Genomic DNA, 23,922 nt, shown 5'->3' with positions numbered 1-23,922 from the left:
TTGCATTACAGTATTGTGTTAGCTTCTGCTGTCCAACGACGTGAATCAGCCACAGGCACACACAAACCCCCTCCCTCCTGAGCCTGCCTCCCGCCCTCACGCCACCCCTGCAGGTCATCACAGAGCATCAGGCTGAGCTCCCTGTGTTATAAAGCAGCTTCCCACGAGCTGTCTGTTTTACACATGCTGGCGTGTATGTGCCAGTGCTGCTCACTGCTACTCTCCCCATTCATCCCAGCCTGTCTTTCCCCAACTGTGTCTTCACAAGCCTGTTCTCTACGTCGGCACCTACATTTCTTCTCTGCAAACAGGTTCCTCTGTATCATTTTTCTAGATGCCACGTGTAGGTGTTAATAAGCGATACTTGATTTTCTTTTTTTGACTTAGCTTCACTCTACACGGGGCTTCCCTGGTGGCTCAGTCAAAGCGTCTGCCTGCAATGCGGGAGATCCAGGTTCAATCTCGGTTGGGAAGCTCCTCTGGAGAAGGAAATGGCAACCCATTCCAGTATTCTTGCCTGGAGAATCCCATGAAGCAAGGAGCCTAGTAGGCTATAGTCCACCGGGTCACAAAGCATCTCGCAAGTGAGCGGCCCTGTGTGAGTGAGGTGGGGATGGGCGTGGGTAGAACGCCAATTTTTTTCCCCAAAGGCAAGCTAATGGAGTCACTATTGTGCCTCAGCTCCTTCGTGCTCCAGGCTGAATAGAGATGTTTGGCAAATGCAGTTCATTTTCAGAGAAATACGGCTGTCTGCCCGTCAAAATTGCTGTGCGTGGATGACATGGGCTTTTGGTCAAAGAAATCAAGCCCTCCTAAAGTGAGTCCCTTTTTTTATTGCCTCAGTTCACAGAGGAGGATGAACACGACTCTGATATGGTTGTTACGTTGTGATACACACTATTCCTAAAACAGTTTTATGAATGGATGCTTTCAACTCGTGTATTTCTCAGACAGCCAGAAAAAGCAACGCCATTTCCCTCTTCCCTTCCAAAAAAAAAAGGACAATCATTGTTACAAAACTTTGAATATGTGGACCTTCCCCTGCAAAAATGATCCAAATGTCATGTGATGTCATGTACATGTGGATTCTTAAAAACAAACAAACAAAAATGACACAAACAAACTCATACAAAAGAGAAACAGACTCAGATATAGAAAACAAAGTTATGGTTACCAAAGTGGAAGGAGTTTGGGATTCACATATACAGACTACTATATATAAAAAGGTAACGAACAAGCACCTGCTGTAGAGCGCAGGGGACTATATTCAATATTCTCTAATAACCTATATGGGAAAAGATTCAGAAAAAGAATGGATGTGTATGTGTGTGTGTGTGTGTGTGTGTTACTCGCTCATTCGTGTCCATCTCTGCGACCCCATGGACTGTAGCCCGCCAGGCTCCTCTGTCCAAGGGATTCTCCAGGCAAGAATACTGGAGTGGGTTGCCATTTCCTTCTGTGGGATATATGTATATGTATAACTAAATCACTTTTCCAGGGCTTCCAAGGTGGCTCTGTGGTGTTGGAGAACACTCTTGAGAGTCCCTCTGACTGCAAGGAGATCCAACCAGTCCATTCTAAAGGAGATCAGCCCTGGATGTTCTTTGGAAGGAATGATGCTAAAGCTCAAACTCCAGTACTTTGGACACCTCATGCGAAGAGTTGACTCATTGGAAAAGACTCTGATGCTGGGAGGGATTGGGGGCAGGAGGAAAAGGGGACGACAGAGGATGAGATGGCTGGATGGCATCACCGACTCGATGGACGTGAGTCTGAGTGAACTCCAGGAGATGGTGAAAGACAGGGAGGCCTGGCATGCTCCGATTCATGGGGTCACAAAGAGTTGGACACGACTGAGTGACTAAACTGAACTAAACTGACAACTAAATCACTTTTCCAGGGCTTCCAAGGTGGCTCAGTGGCAAATATGCCACCCACGGCAAGAGACACGGGTTGTATTCCTGGTCCGGGAAGCCCACATGCCTCGGAACAACTAAGCCCATGCACCACGACCACTGAGCCTGTGCTCGAGAGCCTGGGAGCCACAGCTACTGAACCCATGTGCTGCAACTATTAAAATCCGTGTGCCGGGAGCCCGTGCCCCACAACGAGAGAAGCCACTGCGATGAGAAGCCCACACTACCACACCTAGAGAAAGCCAGCTCGTAACGATGAAGACCCAGCACAGCCATAAATAAATCACTCAAATGACTCAGATAACTCAACAAATAAATCACCTTTCTGTACATGTGAAACTAAGCCAACATTGTAAATCAACTGTACACCAATATAAAATTTTAAAAAATTTAAAAATAACAAGAGCTTAAAAAATAAACAAAAAGCAAAACAAACAAACCAGAAACTCCACCTATTGCTTCATGATGCAACGTATGCATTTTACTTCACACCTGAATGGACAGAAGCATATCTCACACATTTGGTAAAAATCACCTAGGGAGAACTCACTTCTGAGGGCCTGTCCTTTACTATCCAACAACACTGGCTTTCTGGTCACCAAACATGTGCGTGAGGTCCCCCAGTAAGCTGGGTTCCTGCAGTTCAATATGACACTAGCTGGGCTTGGTGCAGACCCCACAGGTCACAGGTTCAGCCCCACAGGACGGCCATCACCAGAGGTCACCTGGAAGACCCAGATTGGCCAACCGGCTGTGAATTTGGGTTCCCATCACTCCCCCCTTCGGTCTGATCATTTCCTAGACCAGGTTACAGAACTCAGGGAAAGTTAATTACATTTACAAATTCACTATCAAAAATATAATAAAGGATGGCAGGAAGTGAAGAAGAACTAAAGAGCCTCTTGATGAAAGTGAAAGAAGAGAGTGAAAAAGTTGGCTTAATAAAGCTCAACATTCGGAAAACTAAGATCATGGCATCCGGTCCCATCACTTCATGGGAAATAGATGGGGAAACAGTGGAAACAGTGTCAGACTTTATTATCAACAATATAATAAAGGATCCACCCAGAGAAAAACATGGCCCAAAAGGATTCATGCACCCCAGCGTTCACTGCAGTGCTGTTTACGATACCCAAGACATGGGAAAAAAAACTCAATGTCCACCAACAGAGAAATGGATAAAGAAGATGTGGTACATAGATACAATGGAATATTATTCAGCCATAAAAAGGAATGAAATAATGCCATTTGCAGGAACGTGGATGGACCTAGAGAGGATCATACTGACTGAAATAAGTCGGAAACAGAAAGACAAGTATCATATGATATTTATATTTGGAATCTAAAAGGCAATGATATAAATGAAATTATAAAACAGAAACATACTCACAGACTTAGGGAATAAACTTGTGGTTTCCCGGTTGGACAGGTAGGGAGAATGGATAGTTAGGGAATTTGGGATGGACATGGACACACTGCTGTATTTAACATGGAGAACCAGCAAGGACCTGCTGGACAGCACAGGGAACTCTGCTCAAGGACAGGTGGCAGCCTGGATGGGAGGGGAGTTTGGGGGAGAATGGATATGTGTGTATATGTCTGGCTGAGTCCCTTTGCTGTCCACCTGAAACTACCACAGCATTGTTAATCAGCTGTGTGTTGCTCAGTCATGTCTGACTCTTTGCAATGCTATGGACTGTAGCCTGCTAGGCTCCTCTGTCCATGGGATTTCCCAGACCAGAATATTGCAGTGGGTTGCCATTAATCAGCTATACTCTCACATATTTTTTTAAGGCACTCACCAAAAAAAAAAGGATATAAAGAAAGATCCAGATGAACAGTGAGATGAAGGGATACACTGGCTGAGGTCAGGAAGGGTCCTAAGTACATGAGCTCTGTCCCCTCCCGCTCCCAACTCCTGTCGAGGAGCCGGGGTGCACCACCCTCCCAACATGGGACTGTGTTGACCTGCTGGGATCAACTCTGAACCCCTTAAGATGGGGATTTTCACGGAGGTTTCATCAAGGGGAGCTCGGTCACTAACTCAGCCTCCCGCCTGCCCGCACTCTGAAGATGGGGAGTTCCAAAGTCCTAATCTTCCCGCCCCACCTGCGCTCTGAAGATGGGGAGTTCCGAGGTCCTAATCAAGGCGGGGTCTTGCCGGTGATGAGCCCCCACCCAGGGGCCCCACTGAGAGGCTCCTGAATAGAACCAAAGACACTGGCGTCCCCCAGGAGTTTTGGTGATGGACAGAGAAGCCGCCAAGGGTCGGACAGGGCCGAGCGACTGAACTGAGCTGGTCACCCACGAAGTTCTGAGGGATTTAGGAAGGTTGAGTCTGCAAAAGGGGCCAAGACCAACTGTCAGAAGAAAAGATGCTTCTAGGATACAGCACACATAAACTTATCTAGGACACAGAAGTAGACTCACAGTCAGAGGGAGCAGAGTTGTGCTTGTCAAGGAAGGGGAGGGGATGGACTGGAAGTTTGGAGTGAGCCGATGCAAACTGTTGTATATAGAATGGATAAACAATCAGGTCCTACCGTACAGCCCAGGGAACTCTATACAATATCCTGTGATAAATCTCATCACGGGAAATAATAGAAAAAGAAAGAATGTAATATATGTGTATAACTGAATCACTTTGCTGGGCAGCAGAGATAGGCATGGCACTGTGAATCAACTATACTTCAATTTTAAAAAGTAATAATAAACATAAAAGATGCTCCCAGGAGCTGTGCCAGGAACCTGGGGTGAAACCAATATATATGTTTCCTTTCATTTCACATTAGATGTCTGAAGTCTGCTTAACGTTTTCAAGCTCACCTAAGATTTTAAAATCCAGACATGTATATTATCATATGTGAAACAGATCACCGGTCCAGGTCTGATGCATGAGACAGGGTGCTCAGGGCTGGTGCACTGGGATGACCCTGAGGGATGGGATGGAGAGGGATGTGGGAGAGGGGATTCAGGATGGGGAACGCATGGACACCCGTGGCAGATTCATGTCAATGTACGGCAAAAACCACTACAATATTGTAAAGTCATTAGCCTCCAATTAAAATAAAAAGAAAAAAATAAAATAAAATCCAGAAGGAATACCAATATCTTCACTCCCACTCAACTATGACAGGAGCCAGAGTTAGTGCATCCCTGACGAATCACTGTCTTCCCAGGTTAAACGATGACATTATGTAATGGTAGGAAATGGCAATCTACTCCAGTATTCTTGCCTGGAAAACCCCATGCACAGAGGAGCCTGGCCAGCTACAGTCCACAGGGTCGCAAAGAACCGGACACCACTTAGCAAGGAGCACTTCTGCTTTCACTGAACATACACTGCTGATTCTTTCACACTGAGCTCACAGCGTGTGACTCACCCCTCAACAAACACGTGCATTTGCTCCGTGAAACACATCACAGCATTGCTGTGGTTAAGATGCTAGACAGCACCTCAGCCCTTCACTGGCAGTGGTGGGGGCATGGTAAATAGCAAAGTCACCCCTCAAAAGCCCAGAAACAGGAAATGTGTGGCACTCAACAGACCACAAGCAGTACACTTTACAGGAACAGAACTTTATAGGAAGGCACACAAGAAAAGAGAGTGACTGTTTTCCACTGCACTTGGAAACTGGCCTAACAGGCGACAAATGGCTGCCTGCTCAGCGAAAGCCTGAGAAAGACCTGGAGACAGTGAATACTGACTTGGGGGTTACAGAATAAATCTTAGTGGGCTGACGAGTTTGCAAATACGGACTCAATAAACAATAAGGATTGAATAGAGATGGGTGCGTGTGTGCGTGCATGCAAAGTCGCTCCAGTCATGTCCAACTCTTTGCAACCCTTTGGACTATAGCCCACCAGGCTCCTCTGTCCCTGGGATCCTCTAGGCAAGAATACTGGAGTGGGTTGCCATGCCCTTCTCCAAGAAATACAGCGAATGGACAGAAAGATAGATATTGCTAATAAATATGTAGTTAGACAGATATTGATGATAGATGATAGATACTTATAATAGATAGGTAGGTAGATAATAATAGATAGATAACAGATACTTAGAGAGGCACATTTTGCCTAAACTCTCCACTATGACCCATCCGTCTTGGGTGGCCCTACATGGCATGGCTCATAGTTTCACTGAGTTACACCAGGCTGTGATCCATATGATCAGTTCCGTTAGTTTTCTGTGACTATGGTTTTCATTCTTTCTGGCCTCTCCAGATAATAATAGATAGATAAATAATGATACATACAGAGCGTGCGTGCTCAGTTGTATATGACTCTTTGCAACCCCATGGACTGTAGCCTCCCAGGTTCCTCTGTCCATGAGATTTCTCCAGTGTTACATAGATCATGATAATGGATTAAATATATATATATGTATTTATATATATATATAGGTAGAAACATATATATATATAGGTTGAAACATGTATATACACACACATATATACAGCTAGAAACATATATATATATAGGTAGAAACATATATATATATAGGTAGAAACATATATATATAGGTAGAAACATATATATGTATATATAAAGACAACAGAGAGAGAGTATATGTATAAAGGATATATATATCTATCTGTAGATAATCAAATCTACATAAATCCCATGGACAGAGCCTGGCAGGCTTCAGTCTTGTGAGTTCACAAAGAGTCAGACACAACTGAGCGATTAAGCAACAAAAACATACTGCCGTTATAGCTTCATCTGTCTTGACTGCAAAATCATTTTGAGGCCCAAAGATTAGAAAATCGGATGCTAAATGTTTAACAATCTATGAACAGCAAATCACAGGTTTGAAACTTTTGATTTCCGATTTAACAAAAGTACCCTGAATTTACTTATAATTTTCACTTGAAATTGGGCTCTTGTTGGTACAAGTGGATCGCCTGTCATAGTAAGTGAAGTAAGTCAGAGAAAGACAAATATCATATGATGTCACTTATGTGCGGAATCAAGAAATTATGCAAACAATATTTTTTTGTGGAACACTCATTCATTAAAAACAACCAGACAATCGGTAACTGGTTACCCCATGCAATTTTTCAGAATCTGAGCAAAGTAGTTCAAAAGTAAGAAACAGTCTTAGTAGATTTTGGTGGTTCTTTAAACCCTGTTTGATGAATATACAGTTGGCCATCAAATGGGAGCATAAGAATAGAAAGGAGAAAAAAGGAAAGGAAAGGAAAAGTAATTTTTTGATATCCCCAAAGGAAAATAAGATACCTTTATATATTATTTGGGGCTTCTGTGATAGCTCAGTTGGTAAAGAATCTGCCTGCAATGCACGAGACCCCGGTTCAATTCCTGGGTCAGAAAGATCCCGTGGGGAAGGGATAGGCTACGCATTCCAGTATTCTTGGGCTTCCCTTGTGGCTCAGCTGGTAAAGAATCTGTGTGCAATGCAGGAGACCTGGGTTCGATTCCTGGGTTGGGAAGCTTCCCTGAGAATGGAAAGGCTGCTGCTGCTGCTAAGTCGATTCAGTCGTCCCCAACTCTGTGCGACCCCATAGACGGCAGCCCACCAGGCTCCCCTGTCCCTGGGATTCTCCAGGCAAGAACACTGGAGTGAGTTGCCATTTCCTTCTCCAACGCATGAAGGTGAAAAGTGAAAGTGAAGTCGATCAGTAAGTGTCCGACTCTTAGCGACCCCATGGACTGCAGCCTACCAGGCTCCTCCATCCATGGGATTCTCCGGGCAAGAATACTGGAGTGGGGTGCCATTGCCTTCTCCAATGGAAAGGCTACCCACTGCATTATTTTGGCCTGGAAAATTCCATGGACTCTATATTCCATGGGGTCTCAAAGAGTCAGACACAACTGAGCGACTTTCACTCACGTCACCTATGTTAATAGAGCTAATCCTGAAAACAGTAGAGTGTTTTTTCAATAGCTTAACTCAGAATTACTCTTTTGAGTCAGAATCCCAGTCAGTAGTTAAAAAGTCATTTTCAAAATCCTAATATTGTACAAGTGGGCTTGTGCCCTCGTTCCTCATTGGAATAAAATTTTACGCGAGGCATTTATTATTCATTAGGCTTGAGTCTTGGCTTTAAATCACTCTAATGAGGAGGTAGGAGGGACAGAAATTTCCTATTATATCCTTTCACAGGAAACATTTCAACACGTTGCCTCTGCATTATTTAAAACAGCAGCAAGAGCAATTCTGAAATACCATCCACCTACTCTAGCACCTATGCCAACTAATATTTAAATTCATTCAGGTTCTATGGAAAATGGAGGAGGAGAAGAGTGATGAGGCCGTTTAGAATCGCATTAGGGGCTGTCCGCCTAACGGGAAGGAGTGGACTAGAAAGGGAGGTGGTTAATTACAGGGGACGGCCGAGAACAGCACTGAGGCAGTGGAGAAGGCTCCAGTTCTGTCTTTGGTCATGGGAAACGATTCTGCTGAATCCTCATGGCGAATGGGAACAAGTCATGAGAAAGCTATCATAAGAGAAATTAAAAAAAAAATAATTGTCTTGGATGAGTGAGGGTGTCAAACTAGGAAAACTCAGACATCCCTGGAGGTTCGGTGATTAATACTCCACGCTTCCACTACAAGGGGTGTGGGTTCCTTTTATGGTCTGTAAAGTGCCACATACCAGGAGTTGTGGCCAAAAAAAAGGAAAAAACAACAGCAAAAAATATGCACAAGGAAAGCTTTACCTTAGGTGTTTGGAATTAGCAGGGAGACCCTATTAGGTATAAACTAGATAAGCAACAATGACCTGTAGTATAGCACAGGAAACTATAATAATACACATCTTGTAGTAAAGTATACTGAAAAATAATCTGAAAATTATATATGTATACATTTACATACACACACATATGTACAACTGAATCAGTTTGCTGTACACCTGAAGCTAATACAATGTTGTAAATCAACTATAGCTCACTTGTAAGAAAAAAGAAAAAAAAACTTTGAGTGATGCTGTAGATAACACTGGGAATGTCCTTGGACTTTCTGAGCCTTGGCAGGACCGATACTGGGGGCCAGCTTCAACTGGGTTGCAGGGTATTGTCCTGGACGTTTATAGAAGCCTCCGTGGCTCCCATGCCCTAGACGTCAGAAGCACCCCTTCTCTACTTATGACAGCCAAAAACATCTCTACCTCTCTCCTGAGGGGCCAAATTACCCCACCTGAGGACCAGCATCAATGCAAAGCTGTAGCACGTCGCTTCTAATCTGTAGGATACAAGAGAATTCATAATTCCAGGTCATCAACAGACTGCTCTTCTATCTACAGTAGATATTCTGTTGGTCTTTGTCAGGTCTCGGCACTAGTCATAAAGAATCTGCCTTCAGGTTCGATTCCTGGGTTGGGAAGATCCCCTGAAGAAGAAAATGGCAAACCACTGCAGTATTCTTGCCTGGAGAATCCCACAGACAGAGGAGCCTGGTGGGCTATGGTCCATAAGCTCGCAAAGAGTCAGAGAGGACTAAAATGATTTTTTGTACACACATAGCTGCTAGCATAATATATATATACATATATATATATATATTACATGCACTTGACTTTCCAATACAAATCTAATAGCATAATTCCTAATACAATGAATCTAGAAGGAATTCCTGGTTATATCCTCTGATATTCAAAGTTTTAAAGGATTGTCATTTCAGGCTTCCCTGGTGGCTCAGTGGTAAAGAGTCTGCCTGCCAATGCAAGAGACCTGGGTTTGATCCCTGGGTTGGGAAGACTCCCTGGAGAAGCCAATGGCAACCCACTCCAGTGTTCTTGCCTGGAGAATCTCATGGACAGAGAAGCCTGGCAGGCCATAGTCCATGGATTGCAAAAGAGTTGGATACGACTGAGAGAGTAAACAACAAACATTTCAATCCATCGCTTATATAAAACCCAGTTTTCTCTTCCTAATTTACAGAGTGTCCCATTAAAATGTGTCAAGAGGTCATGCATTTCTACCTTGTACCTCACATATTTTTACCTCTGTATTGAGATAGTTTTAAATTTGGGAGGGTAGTCTATGGATATTTTTATCACAATACTCAACATTTGAGGAAAACTCTCGATGATTTCTGTAGTGAGAACCAGCATAGTTTCTTCATTTTTATAGACTGAATTCTGTCTTCTCCCTTTCCCCAAAATGTATACGTTGAAATTCTAACTCTCAGGAGTTCAGAATGGGACTGTTTGGCCTTTAAAGGGGGAGTGAAGGTAAAACTCGGAGAAGGCAATGGCACCCCACTCCAGTACTCTTGCCTGGAAAATCCCATGGATGGAGGAGCCTGGTGGGCTGCAGTCCATGGGGTCGATAAGAGTCGGACACGACTGAGTGACTTCACTTTCACTTTTCACTTTCCTGCATCAGAGAAGGAAATGGCAACCCACTCCAGTGTTCTTGCCTGGAGAATCCCAGGGACGGGGGAGCCTGGTGGGCTGCCGTCTATGGGGTCGCACAGAGTCGGACACGACTGCAGCGACTTAGCAGCATCAGCAGCAGAAGGTAAAACAAGGTCACTAGTTTGGGTCCTGATGTCATAGGACCTCGATCCTTAATAAGAGCTCAGGACACAGATGCACCCAGAGGCATGACCTCGTGGGGACACAGGGAGCAGATGGCCGTCCACAGGCCCAGGAGAGAGGTCTCAGGAGGAACCAGCCCTGGCCACACATGGGTCTCAGACTCCAGCCTCCAGGACTGGGGGAGACATTACAGTCTATTATTGCTCCAGCCACTCCCTCCTCAGTATTTTGTCATGGAAACCCAAGCAGAGGAATACAATCAGGTTCAGCCTTACCAATGCTGTTTGATAAATAATCTTACCTTAACTTGGAATAAAAAAAAAAAAAAACAGAGAGAGAGAAAATGACATTTTTTAAACTGAAATATCTACTTCTTCACCCTCAATGATGCTAACGGACTGAATAAAACAGGAATGAAGAATTATTATTGCTCCTGTTATGTTAAATTTAAATTTATATCTTTGAATTCATGATCCCAGAAGATACTTCAAAACACTTATTCACATTCACAACTGTAATCGTATTCCTTCAGATGACTATTGTATTTTTAAAGCAAAGCCATGGCCATTTCCTTAACATTATTTATTAATCATGTTTAGATTTGGTTCCTGATGTTAGTTACTTTAGAATCCAGATGACAGAATGACCAGCAATCATATTTCCACATTCTAATAAAAAAGAAAGAAAGTGTAGTCACTCAGTCTCGTCTGACTCTTTGTGACTCCATGGACTGTAGCCCGCCAGGCTCCTCTGTCCATGGGATTCTCCAGGCAAGAATACTGGAGTTGTTTCCATTTCCTTCTCCAGGGGATCTTCCTGACTTAGGGACTGAACCCAGGTCTCTTACACTGCAGGCAGATACTTTACTGCCTAAGCCACCAAGGAAGCACCTCTAATAAAGTGAAGTGAAGTGTTAGTCACAGAGTCCTGTCTGTATTTGCAACCCCATGGCTTGTAGCCCCCCAGGTTCCTCTGTCCATGGAATTCTCCAGGCAACAACACTGGAGTGGGTTGCCATTTCCTTCTCTGGGGGATCTTCCTGACCCAGGGATCCAACCCAGGTCTCTCACATTGCAGGCAGATTCTTTACCATCTGAGCCACCAAGGAAATCTGTGTAATAAAGTGAAGTGTTAGTTACTCAGTCCTGGCCCAGTCTTTGCGACCCCATAGACTGTAGCCCACCCGGCTCCTCTGTCCATGGGATTCTCCAGGCAAGAACACTGGGGTGGGTTGCCATTTTTTCCCCCAGGGGATCTTCCCAACTCAGGGATTGAACCCACGTCTCCTGAATTGGCAGGCAGATCCTTTACCGCTGAGCCATTGGGGAAGCCCAGCATGACATCAAGTACCTTAAATTTACTGTTGAACTTGAGTGGCATTCCTCCACCCTGCACCCTCAGGCTGCCTCTCTTCCATGCCCACCTCAGATCACGGTCGTAAGCAAGAAGACATATTCCTCTGGTGGGCTTTCCTGGCAGCTCAGCTGGTAAAGAATCCTCCTGCAATGCAGGAGACCCTGGTTCGATTCCTGGGTTGGGAAGGTCCCCTGGAGAAGGGAAAGGCTACCCACTCCAGTATTCTTGGGGCTTCCCTGGTGGCTCAGCTGGTAAAGAATCTGTCTGCAAGGCAGGAGACCTGGGTTCCATCCCTGGGTAAGGAAGATCCACTCCAGTATTCTGGCCATGGATAATCCCATGGACTGTATAGCCCATGGGGGTCACAAAGAGTTGGACGTGACTGAGCAATGTTCAGTTCTTCACGTTCCTCCGGCATGCTGACATCATCAAAAAGGCCTTGTGCAAGACATATGCAAAGCAAAAACAACACAGAGACCCTGGGTTTCTGCAGAACCCTGGAGTAGTTCACCAGTGGAAACTCAGCCAGCACAGGTCTCCAAAGTCACATCTGTGGTAGATAAGCGAGTTGGAAAAAGTAGTGCTGGCTAAGAGAGACACGCACGATTCATGTCAGGTAAGGGGGCTTTATCCCGTAGGAACTACACCACCACCCATCAGTCCTTCAGTGCTACATGAGAATCACCTGGGCTCTTGTTACAACGCGGCTTCTAACTCTGCACACCTGCAGGGGGGGCGCTGTGTTTCCACCCAGTTCGCCCGACACACTGCAAGCCAGTGATCCTCACAAGAGTGGTCCCCAACCTTTTTTTGCACTAGGAACTCGTTTCGTGCAAGAGACTTTTTTCCAAGGACCTGGGAGTCGGGGGGATGGTTTCTGGATGATTCAAGCACTTTACATTGTTGCCACTTTATTTCTATTTTTAGTACATCAGCTCCACCTCAGATCCTCAGGCATTAGATCCTGAAGGCCGCGGACCTCTACCCGGGACTCTACCGGGCATAGCAAGCCCATGGGCCTCGACGACACAGAGATTACAAAGGAAAAACGATGTACTGATAGTTCACTTACTTGGACAAAAGTCATGCCATGTAGGTGATATTAGAACGTTCCAGCCAAGGTGCATGATCTTAACAGAAAAGTAATCATTCAAACGGGAAAAAGAAAAAAAAAAACAACCAACTCAGGGCTTCCCTGGGGGTCCAGTGGTTTGTTGCAGAAACCAGTAATCAAGAAACCAAGCACCACACTCAGAGAGTTGGAGAACTCAGGTTTATTACACCAGCGGGCCTAGAGGAGTTAACTCTCCAAGCTCTAAGCCAAACTCCAAACAAAGGAGTTATATAGAGTTTTTTTAGACAGACTATAGTGGGCAAGACTGGCTGTTAATAAGCTGGTTTAAACTAAGGGGTTTTGCACGCTGGGAACAGCAGTCAAGAAGGGGAAGGGGATGCCTGACCTTTACACAGACAGGCATGGTTAAGCAGGTTTGCAGGGGCCAGGCAACTGTAAAGAGCAGGACAACCGCGAGTGAGATAAGCTCCAGTTCCTAGTATTGTTAAGTCCCGACTTTCTGAGACTATGAGATCTATGTGATCCAGACTTTTCAAGGAGCAAGCTGAGTTGCAGAGGCAGAACCAGCAGGAGGTTATATAAAATTTTAACTTTTCCTCTTCAGTTAAGAACCCGCCTGCTAATTCAGGGGACAAGGGTTCCATCCCCGGTCTGGGAAGATCGCACATGCTGCAGGGCAACTAAGCAAGTGCAGGACAGATACCGAGCCCGCCTGCACCTGGAGCCGGATGCTCCGCAACAAGAGAAGCCACCGCAATGAGAAGTCCAGTGCAAAACCGTTACTAGAGAGTAGCCCCCTGCTCGCTGCAACTAGAGAAAGCCCGTGCCCTGCAAGGAAGACCCAGCACAACCTAAAGTAAATAAATATTTTAAAAATTAAAAAAAAAAAAAAAGCCAGCACTGAGTCTCAGAGCACGAAGGATATGGAGCCTGGGGTTGACGCATTTGCAAACACATAAGGAAATCAAGAGAGGGAAAGAGAAGCGGGCAATCATACAAACAGCAACAACGTTACTGAACTCAATAAACAGTGCATGTCTGAAAAGCACAGAGGAAGGCAAGCTGGGGCCGTGTGCAGTCAGGCCCAGGCGGCCCAGACCCAGGCTGCTAGACTCAGTGGCACCTGGAAAAAAAAAAAAAACCTGCAAAAAGTCTTACCAACAAAGGAAGGAAAGAGATGAGCGCAGGCAAACCAAAAACTTGCCAGGCTGAGCACAGGGTCGCAAGTATGCCAACAACGCAACCAGGGAGATTTAGATGCAGGAAGTGAACTTACCTCCTCAGCTGCAAGCCTCGGGGAGGAAACTGAGGTGTCCTGGTCACAGGAAAATCCCAGAGGACACAGCGTGTCCAGCGAGCAATCCCGGGAGGGCCGAGGTGCAGAGCTGCAAACTGAGCAAAGGTCTCCGCTCTAGCCATCTACGCCTGATCTGCCGTAAAGCTACGTCGTAAACGTAGGTCGTACGGCTGGGTCTGCTTTTCGACCTGCCTGCTGCACTAGCTTATGCTATGCTATGCTATGCTAAGTCACTTCAGTCGTGTCCGACTCTGCGACCCCATAGACGGCAGCCTACCAGGCTCCCCCATCCCTGGGATTCTCCAGGCAAGAATACTGGAGTGGGTTGCCATTTCCTTCTCCAATGCATGAAAGTGAAAGTGAAGTCGCTAAGTCGTGTCCGACCCTCAGCGACCCCATGGACTGCAGCCTACCAGGCTCCTCCGTCCATGGGATTTTTCAAGCAAGTGTACTGGAGTGGGGTGCCATTGTGTTCAAACCTAGGCAGCATATGAAAATGCAGAGACGTTACATTGTCAACAAAGGTCCGTCTAGTCAAGGCTATGGTTTTTCTAGTAGTCATGCATGGATGTGAGAGTTGGACTATAAAGAAGGCTGAGCGCCAAAGAATTGATGCTTTTGAACTGTGGTGTTGGAGAAGACTCTTGAGAGTCCCTTGGACTGCAAGGAGATCCAACCAGTCCATCCTAAAGGAGATCAGTCCTGGGTGTTCATTGGAAGGACTGATCATTCATTCAGTTTGAAGCTGAAACTCCAATCCTTTGGCCACCTGATGCGAAGAGCTGACTCATTGGAAAAGACCCTGATGCTGGGAAAGATTGAAGGCAGAAGAAGGGGATGACAGAGGATGCGATGGTTGGATGGCATCACTGACTCGATGGACATGAGTTTGAGTAAACTCCAGGGGTTGGTGATGGACAGGGAAGCCTGGCGTGCTGCAGTCCATGGGGTCGCAAAGAGTAGGACACGACTGAGCAACTGAACAGTACTGAACTTGAGAATACACTAAGTGTAATCCCAACTCAAATTACCTTCAGCCTGATTTCAAAAATGTAGATGGCCACTTCAAGACGACCAGACTTGAAGAGAAGTATGAGAGAGGGGAGGTAAAAACTTGACATTCCTTTTTCTAAACCGTGTATGGGCAGAATTCATAAACCAAAGAAGACTTGGAGTCAGTGGAAGTTTTATTTCAATATTTAGTTGAAGCTTTTTTTTTTTTAAAAGAGGGGCTTCCTTGGTGGCTCAGACAGTAAAGAATCTGCCTGCAATGTAAGAGATCTGGGTTCGATCCCTGGGTCTGGAGGATCCCCTGGAGAAAGAAATGGCAACCCACTGCAGTATTCTTGCCTGGAGAATCCCATGGACAGAGGAGCCTGGCGGGCTGCAGTCCACAGGGTCTCATAGAGTCAGACACAACTGAAAAATAACAACCAAGCAGACATCCTCTTATTCATAAGCGGTGCCACAGAATGAACACAGGTTGTGGAATCCAAGCTGAGTTTGGGTGACCTTGCCTGGCTTTATCCATGGTCGGTCTTAACAGGGAAATGAAAATGCGTGTCCAGGGTCCAAGACAGCACTCAAACGGTAGCTGCTTAATTCAGTGTTAGTTACTGTTGCGTTTATTGTAGAGGAAATGCTCTTCTTGGTTGAATCTCCGGACCTCAGGGCTACTCCAGGTTCTCTGAATTCTCATTGGTTGGTGGCGTGGGTCACCAGCAGAGTACCTTGTTGAGGATCTGAGTGGGAGGAAGCATGCACGCTCAAAGCACAGATGCTTTGGCTAGGTATATGGGAAAAGGTGGTGAGAGTGTTTAATGCCAACGGGGCAATATTAAAAAAAAAAAAAACCCACAGGTCCAGTGGCTAAGACTCTGTGCTCCCAAAGCAGGCAGCCAGGGTTCAATTCCTGGTCAGGGAGCTAGATGCCAGATACTGCAGCTAAGACTTTGCAAGACCCCACATGTCACTACAAGAGACCCCAGAAGCCACAACCACAAAACCTACATGCCACAACTAAATACCCTACATGCCACAACTAAGATCTGGCATGATCAAATAAATACATTAAAAAAAAATTTTTTTTAATCACTGGGAGAAGCAGTGGCTTCCAAAAGCGACCAGTCCCAGTTCCCAGCCTCCTGCCACATTCCCCAGCCGGTAGCATCTTGCCAGTGGGCAGCACCACCCAGACATCACCCCCCCACCGCCCCACCCCTGGATGTGTGAGTCCTGCCGGGTGAACCCTTCTCCAGGCGCCTGAAGAGCCAGCAGGCCTCATCCTCCTCAGAAGTCGGGGTCCCAGGCCCCCAGACTTGGAGTTCTGTGCAGCTCAGTCTCTCCCCTCTGATCTCCGCCTCCGGGAGTGGCAGCTGCTTTCTCGGGTAACTAGCTCTGTGACCACAGATGCTCTCTTGCCCTTTTCAGTCTTCCAATAGCCTCTGAACCATTTCCCTCTATTAAATTCTCTGCTTAAAAAAAAAAAAAAATTCACAGGGAGAAGGGTGGGTTCATTGACAGAAAGGCTACATTCTGCAATGGAGGCTGTGGTGCAGGTCTGTGGCTTTAGGCTAGTAGGGTTGTTACTAGGTACCTCAGCCACTGTTATATCTGTAGCTAGGACTTGCCAGGTGGCAGAGTGGTAAACAATCCGCCTGCCAATGCAGGATGCGTGAATTCGATCCCTGTGTCATGAAGATCCCCTGGAGGAGGGCATGGCATCCCACTGCGGTATTCTTGCCTGGAGAATCCCATGGACAGAGGAGCCTGGCGAGCTGCAGTCCCTGGGGTCACAAAGAGTCTGACACGACTGAACGTCTCAGCACATAGATGCCCCTGAACGTAAGGAATGCAAATTCTTCCAAGTGATCTTTCTAACAAAGAATTCAGAGGGAGTTGTGTGTGTTCCCAGGTTAAGCACTGTAACTATCTGTTGCCTCTGTAAGTGTGGCAGTTTAGACTATATAAAACTAACGCAGCGGGAAGGGATAAGGAGTTTGGGAGGGACATGGACACACTGCTGTATTCAACATGGAGAACCAACAAGGCCCTGCTGTCCAGCACAGGGAACTCTGCTCAATACTCTGTGATAACCTTATGATTCCCAGAGGGATGGATGGGGAAGGGATAGTCAGGGAGTCTGGGATAGACATGGACACACTGCTGTATTTAACATGGAGAACCAGCAAGGACCTGCTGGACGGCACAGGGAACTCTGCTCAATCCTCTGTAATAACCTTATGGTCACCAGGGGGAAGGATGGGGGAAGGGATAGTCAGGGAGTCTGGGATGGACATGGACACACTGCTGTATTTAACATGGAGAACCAGCAAGGACCTGCTGTCCAGCACAGGGAATTCTGCTCAATACTCTGTAATAATCTTATGGTTCCCAGGGGAAAGGATGGGGGAAGGGATGGTTAGGGAGTTTGGGATGGACATGGACATGGACACACTGCTGTATTTAATATGGAGAACCAACAAGAACCTGCTTTCCAGCACAGGGAACTCTGCTCAGTGTCACGTGGCAGCCTGGATGGGAGGGGAGTTTGGGGGAGAACGGATACATGTGTATATATGGCTGAGTCCCTTTGCTGTCCATCCAAAACCATCCCAACATTGTTAATCGACTATACCCAGGGGGGTCAAACCCAGGTCTCCCGCATTGCAGGCAGTTTCTTTACCAGCTGACCAACAAGGGAAGCCCGACCATACCTCAATACAAAATAAAAAATTCAAAAGAAAAAAAAAAAACAAAAAACAACCTCAAGAACCACCCACCCTGTATGCTTAGGCAGTCAGCCAGGTGGAGCCTCGGTTTTGAGTGTGATGAACTAACGTGAAAACTGAGACTTGTCCCATCTCTGCTCTTAAACCTCCTGAAATTCTGCAGCCAGTGCCTCAGACGTTAGTGGGAACTGAACTGAAGGGAACCTGGACTCTTAATTAGGTGTTTGCCTGTGATGTGAGAGACTGTTGTACTTTTATTCTTTTACATGTAGCTGTCTGGTTTTCCCAGGAGCCTTTATCAAAGAGACTTGTCTTTTCTACAGTGAATTGTCTTGCCTTCTTTGCATAGATTAACGGACTTAGGTGTGTGGGTTTCCCTCTGGGTTCTCTACTCTGTGTCACTGATCGGTGTGTGTATGCCTCTGCTACTGCTATGCTAATTACTTACCTTTGTAGCATGGTCTGAAGTCCCCTGATTTATTCTTCCTTCTCAAGACTGGTTCAGCTACTCAGGGTCTCTTGTGTTTGCATACAAACTCTTGGCCCAATTCTGTGAAAAATTCCATCTGTGATGAGATAGGAATTGCACTGAATCTATAGGTTGCCCTGGAAAACACGCTCTTTTCTAAGAAGATTGATTCTTCCAGTCCAAGAACACAGTATTTCATGCCATCCATTTGTGTCCTCTTCAGTTATTTTCCTCAACTTCTTAAATGTTTTTGGATCACAGGTGTTTTGGTTCCTTTCTTGTTGCTGTTCAGTCGCTCAGTCATGTCTGACCCTCTGCTTCTCTGGGTGGGTTTATTCTTAGGTGTTGTATTCTTTTTGACATGAATGATAAATGTGATTGTTTCCTTAATTTCTCTAATAGTTCACTGTTTGTGTGTAGAAATGCTGCAGATTTCTGTATATTAATTTTGTATCCTTCAACTTTCACTAAACTGATGAGGTCTCGTAGTTTTCGCATGTCTTTAGGATTTTCTGTGTATGTATATGGAGAAGGCAATGGCACCCCACTCCAGTATTCTTGCCTGGAGAATCCCAGGGACAGAGGAGCCTAGTGGGCTGCCGTCTATGGGGTTGCACAGAGTCGGACACGACTGAAGCGACTTAGCAGCAGCAGCAGCAGCAGCAGCAGCAGCAGCAGCAGCAGTACATGTATATGTTGAGTAAGTGTGTGCTCAGTCACTTCAGTCTTGCTTCAGTTCAGTTCAGTTCAGTTCAGTCACTCAGTCGTGTCTGACTGTTTGCAACTCCATGAACTGCAGCTCTCCAGGCCTCCCTGTCCATCACCAACTCCCGGAGTTTACCCTAACTCATGTCCATTGAGTCGGTGATGCCATCTAACCATCTCATCCTCTGTTGTCCCCTTCTCGTCCTGACCTCAATCTTTCCCAGCATCAGGGTCTTTTCAAATGAGTCAGCTCTTTGCATCAGGTGGCCAAAGTATTGGAGTTTCAACTTCAGCATCAGTCCTTCCAATGAACACTCAAGACTGATCTCCTTTAGGATGGACTGGTTGGATCTCCGTGCAGTCCAAGGGACGCTCAAGAGTCTTCTCCAACACCACAGTTCAAAAGCATCAATCCTTCTGCACTCAGCTTTCTTTATAGTCCAACTCTCACATCCATACATGACCACTGGAAAATCCATAGCCTTGACTAGATGGACCTTTGTTGACAAAGTAATGTGTCTGCTTTTTAATATGCGGTCTAGGTTGGTCATCACTCTCCTTCCAAGGAGTAAGCGTCGGTCTTGCTTAGACTTCCACTGTGAGCTGTGTCTGATTCTTTGCAACCCCATGGATTACAGCCTGCCAGGCTCCTCTGTCCATGGGATTCTCCAGGCAAGAATCCTGGAGTGAGTTGTCATGCCCTATTCCAGGGGATCTCCCCAGCCCAGGCACAGAACCCGCATCTCTTATGTCTCCTGCACTGACAGGCAGGTTCTTTACCACTAGCACCACTTGGGAAGCCGTGTCTGTATAGCAAACAGTGACAGTTTTACTCCTTTTCCAGTTTGTGTTCCTTTTATTTGATTTTGTTTTCCTCTGCTCGGACTAGGCCTTCTAAAACGGTGTTGAATAATAGTGGTGAGAGTGGACATCCTTGTCTTGTTCCTCATCTTAGAGGGAAAGCTGTCAGCTTTTCACCATCGAGTACTACATTACCCGATAGCTCAGTTGGTAGAGAATCCGCTTGCAATGCAGGAGACCTGGGTTTGATTCCTGAGTTGGGAAGATCCCTTAGAGAAGGGATAGGCCACCCACTCCAGTATTCTTGGGCTTCCCCGTGGCTCAGCTGGTAAAGAATCCACCTGCAATGTGGGAGGCCTGGGTTCAATCCGTGGGTTGGGAAGATCCCCGGGAGAAGGGAACAGCTACCCACTCCAGTATTCTTTAGCTTCCCTGTGGCTCAGCTGGTAAAGAATCCACCTGCAATGCAGGAGACCTGGGTTTGATTCCTGAGTTGGGAAGATCCCCTGGAGAAGGGATAGGCTACCCACTACAGTATTCTTGGGCTTCCCTGGTGGCTCAGCTGGTAAACAATCCACCTGCAATGTGGTAGACCTGGGTTCAATCCGTGGGTTGGGAAAATCCCCTGGAGAAGGGAAAGGCTACCCACTCCAGTATTCTGGCCTGGAGAATTCCATGGACTGTATAGTCTGTGGGGTTGCAAAGAGTCAGACACGACTGAATGACTTTCACTTTCCTTTCACTTTGTCATTTATGGGCTTTATTTTGTTGAGGTAGGTTTCCTCTCTGCCCACTTTCTGGAGAGGTTTTCTCATAAATGGATCTTGACATAACAGCCTTTTTATGAGCAAGCTCTTCGTTTATGGGATCAATCTTGCTGGTGCATTTTCCTGGTCTATGTGAAGAGAACAATCGTACGACAAGGGAAGAAAACCAAATGCCTCCCAATTACCAGGTGAAAGGTACTTCCAGCCTCCTCGAGTCCTGTTTTACTGTGGATGCTGCAGACATACTTTAATCACTTTTTTAGGAGTTTCTTTATTTTAACTGGAGGATAATTACAATATTGTGATAGTTTCTGCCATACATCAGTATGAATCGGGCATAGGTATCCATGTGTCCACTCCATCCTGAACCCACCTCCCACCTCTCTCCCCACCACTTCCCTCTAGTCTGTGATCAAAGCATTGGCTTTGGCTGCCCTGAGTCATACATCAAACTCCCAGTGTCTATCTGTTTGACATATGGTAGTGTATATGTTTCAACGCTAGTCTCTCAAATCAGCCCACCTTGCCCTTCTCCCACTGAATCCAAAAGTCTGTTCTTTATGTGTCTGTCTCCTTTACTGCCCTGCATGTAGGACCATCTTTCTAGATTCCATATTTATGCATTAATATATGATATTTGTCCTTCTGTTTCTGACTTACTTCACTCTGTATAATAGGCTCTAGGCTCATCCACCCCATTAGAACTGGCTCAAATGTGTTCCTTTTTATAGTTGAGTAATATTCCATTCTGTATATGTACCACAACTTAGTTATCCATTCATCTGTCGATGAACATCTAGGCTGCTTTTGTGTCCTGGCTATTGTAAATAGTGCTTCAGTGAACATTGGGATATGTGTGTCTTTTTCAATTCTGGTTTCCTCAGGATAATAGCTTCTTAAAATCGAAGTAGAGTTGAATTTACTGTGCTTTGCTGATTTTTCCTGTACAGCAAAGTGATTCAGTTATACATCTGTATACATTTTTCTTCATATTCTTTTCTGCTGGGGTTTGGACAATGACATGGCAACCCAGTCTAGTATTCTTGCCGGGAGAATCACATGGACAGAAGAGCCTGGTGGGCTATGGTCCATAGGGTCACAAAGAGTCAGACATGACTGAAGTGACTAAGAATGCATGATTTATCCCAGGAGCTTGGATACAGGTCCCTGTGCTATACAGAAGGATCTTGTCATTCATCCATTGTAATATTAATAGTTTGCGTCACTTAACTCCAAACTCCCAGTCCATCGCTCTCCCGTTTCTGTCCCTGGTGAAGACCACAAGTCTGTTCTCTGTGTCTGAGTCTGCTGTAGGCTCATTTCTGCTGTATTGTAGATTTCACATATAAATGGTATCGTGCAATGTTTTTCTTTGTCTGACTTGAAACCACTCAGTATGATCATCTGTATTTGCATCTGTGTTGCTGCAAAGGGACTGCCGCCTGCCAGGCTCCTCTGTCCATGGGATTCTCCAGGAAAAAATACTGGAGTGGGTTGCCCTTTCCTCCTCCAGGGGATCTTCCCAACCCAGGGATGGAACCCATGTCTCCTGCTTGGCAGGCAGATTCTTTACCGCTGAGCCACTGGGGAAGCCTTGAATGTTTTATTCTAGAACCCTACTAAAGACAGTAGCTCTGATGTGTCCACTCAGGTAGCCCTGACAGACTGCTCCAAAGAGGTAAGTGGGGAGCCACAATATATAGATGTTTCTGCTTGGGGGCTGGTACATGTAGTGGAACATCAAAAGATGACATCTATTCACAAAAAGCCAAACATCTGACGGTAATAATGTTAACTCTTCTTCTGTCTTTGGGAAGTAAGTATCTTTTGGCATTTTTATACAGTAAAAAGATGGTTGGATGGCATCACTGACTCGATGGACATGAGTTTGAGCAAGCTCCAGGAGTTGGTGATGGACAGGGAAGCCTGGCATGCTGCAGTCCACGGGGTCGCAAAGAGTCCAAACTAAGCTGGTTACTGAACAACAGAAATGTTTGGGAAGGTGTAAGGGTCTGGGCTCACTGAAGACATTCCAGGATGTCTTCCAGGCATGGTAATAAAGGCAATTGTGCTTGGCGGTGTCTTTTCGAAGGTGTTTGTGTGGTTAATTACTTTTTGACGTCCCAGGATGCTGGTGAGTCATTGTCAGTGGGGACACAGAATGGTACAGGCACGCTGGGAGATAATTTGTAAGTTCTGGTTTCTTACCAAATTTATTATTTTTTATTTATTTGGCTGAGCCAGGTCTTAGTCACACCACATGAGATTTTTTAATTCCAGCACACAAGATGTTTAGTTGTGGCATGCAAATTCTTAGCTGTGGCATAAGGAATCCAGTTCCCAGACCAGGGATCACACTGGGGCCCCCTACATCGGGAGCACAGTCTTAGCCACTGGACCACCAGGGAAGTCCCTGGCACTTTCTTAAAAGTAAACATACTGTTAACCATGCGAAGCAGCAGTGACAGTCCTTGGCATTTCCCCTAAGGAGTCGAGAACTTCACATCTGCACTGTAACCTGCCCATGGATGTTTGTGGCATCTGTATTCACAACTTGGAAGCAGCCACGATGTCCTTCAGTAGGTGAACCAGCTAATAAAATGTGGTTCATCCCCGTAACAGGCTGTTAGTCGTCACTAAAAAGAAATGAGCCGTCAAGCCGTGAAAGGACACGGAAGAGACATAAAGGCATTTCACTGAGTGGAGGAAGCTAGTCTGAAAAAGCTACCTTCTCTGCGATGCCGACCTGGTGAAATTCTAAGGAAGGAAAAAACGATAGGAAAGGTAGAAAGATCAGCAGCTGCCTGGGTGGGGAAGGGGTGAACAGCTGGGGCACACGAATTTTAGTAGTGAGAATACTGGTATTAGAATGGTGGATAATGGAACTATGCGTGTGTGGGTGCTACGCTGCTTTGGTCTTGTCCCACTCTTTGCGGCCCCATGGACTGTAGCCCAACGGGCTCCTCTGTTCATGGGCTTCTCCAGGCATGAATACTGGAGTAGGTTGCCATGCCTTCCTCCTGGTGTGTGTGTGTGTATGTGTATGAATACACACGTATACATTTGAATATACACATATACATTTGAATATAGATGTATATGTGTGACTAGACGTGTATACGTTTGAATAACCATGTATACATTAGAATATGTATGCATACATAGAATATGCACACATTTGAATTTACACATATACATTTGAATATAGACATGTATATTTGAATATGCATGTATATATTTGAATATGCACGTATGCATTTGAATATGCACACATGCACATGTATGTTTCGTTATGCAT

The 23,922-nt window shown here is 45.7% G+C and overlaps 1 long non-coding RNA gene across 2 annotated transcripts in view; it reads right to left on the bottom strand.

Annotated features, from left to right (window-relative positions):
• LOC132344372 (uncharacterized) overlaps positions 1-14,509 on the bottom strand; it is a 168,726-nt gene extending 154,217 nt beyond the window's left edge. For both annotated transcript variants that reach the window (XR_009493635.1, XR_009493636.1), the window contains exon 1: positions 14,131-14,509. This is a non-coding gene — a long non-coding RNA (uncharacterized lncRNA). The remainder of the gene's footprint in view (positions 1-14,130) is intronic.
• Positions 14,510-23,922: the final 9,413 nt, after the last annotated feature.

The sequence above is a fragment of the Bos taurus genome, chromosome X, assembly GCF_002263795.3.
Source record: "Bos taurus isolate L1 Dominette 01449 registration number 42190680 breed Hereford chromosome X, ARS-UCD2.0, whole genome shotgun sequence".
Lineage (NCBI taxonomy): Eukaryota > Metazoa > Chordata > Mammalia > Artiodactyla > Bovidae > Bos > Bos taurus.
This window is presented reverse-complemented; position numbering and strand designations above follow the sequence as displayed.